This window comes from Mastomys coucha, unplaced genomic scaffold (assembly GCF_008632895.1).
Source record: "Mastomys coucha isolate ucsf_1 unplaced genomic scaffold, UCSF_Mcou_1 pScaffold6, whole genome shotgun sequence".
NCBI lineage: Eukaryota > Metazoa > Chordata > Mammalia > Rodentia > Muridae > Mastomys > Mastomys coucha.
This window is the reverse complement of record NW_022196912.1, coordinates 117746965-117747299: the sequence shown is the minus strand read 5'-3', so window position 1 is coordinate 117747299 and position 335 is coordinate 117746965.

The window sequence follows — 335 nt, the reverse complement described above, 5'->3', positions numbered from 1 at the left end:
ACTGCAGGTACTGCTGACCATGTACCTGGCTAAGGCTTTGTTCCTATCATGACACTACATACTCCTGACCACCTTAAATGTGATTCTCTCCCCCTCAATGGAATGGGTAATATTCCATTGCAGTGTACGCTTTCCAGAAGCAATAGCCATTCTCCCAGGGACCCCTTTCCATATTTTAATCATGGGCCCTTAATGTCAATGGCTTAACCACTATACATGCCAGACAGCACTGGTTTGCATGGGTTTGCCTAAGAGAACATCAAGTTTTTCTTTCCTATATATGTACTCCATGTTAGTGAAAGTACAAATGAAACCATAGCAAATCAAAATAATTA